Source organism: Etheostoma spectabile, chromosome 21 (genome assembly GCF_008692095.1).
Source record: "Etheostoma spectabile isolate EspeVRDwgs_2016 chromosome 21, UIUC_Espe_1.0, whole genome shotgun sequence".
NCBI lineage: Eukaryota > Metazoa > Chordata > Actinopteri > Perciformes > Percidae > Etheostoma > Etheostoma spectabile.
In genome coordinates this window covers 7,736,295-7,736,800 of record NC_045753.1, presented here as the reverse complement: position 1 = coordinate 7,736,800, position 506 = coordinate 7,736,295, and the positions used below count along the sequence as shown (strand labels likewise).

General features: G+C 48.8%; 1 protein-coding gene across 10 annotated transcripts in view; it reads left to right on the top strand.

The window, feature by feature from the left end:
• Positions 1 to 506, top strand: part of ep300a (EP300 lysine acetyltransferase a) — a 31,734-nt gene that overhangs the window by 9,707 nt on the left and 21,521 nt on the right. The gene's annotated exons all lie outside the window — the stretch shown is intronic.

Below are 506 nucleotides of genomic sequence, written 5' to 3'. Positions count from 1 at the left end.
TAACGGAAAAGCCCCGCGGACCTGAGAAGAGAGATGTTCACTTCTCCATGTCCTGAGCGTGTGTGAGCAGGGCCGGTGGGACACAACAGGAGGAATCTGTGTGTGTGTAGGGAGGGGCGCTGGGACTAGCCAATCACAGAATAGTGCAGGGGAGGGACGCTGGGACTAGCCTATCACAGAATAGTGTAGGGGAGGGACGCTGGGACTAGCCTATCACAGAATAGTGTATTGGAGAGGCGCTGTGACTAGCACTGTGACTAGCCTATCACAGAACGGAGACACAGTCAGTGGAGACTTATTCAATCCGAGTAAAGATATTGACTCGCATTACTCATATAATACTTGTACTCTGCAAAAGTGCTTTATCCGCACCGGATACTTGTTTCAGTTTTACTCTTCCTTACTTATGAGCTTGATGGGTAAATTACTTCAAGAGAAAAAGCCCTTCCTGTGTATTAGACAGTTGCTAACTTGTCTTTTGGGGCGGCTGTGGCTCAGTGGTAGAG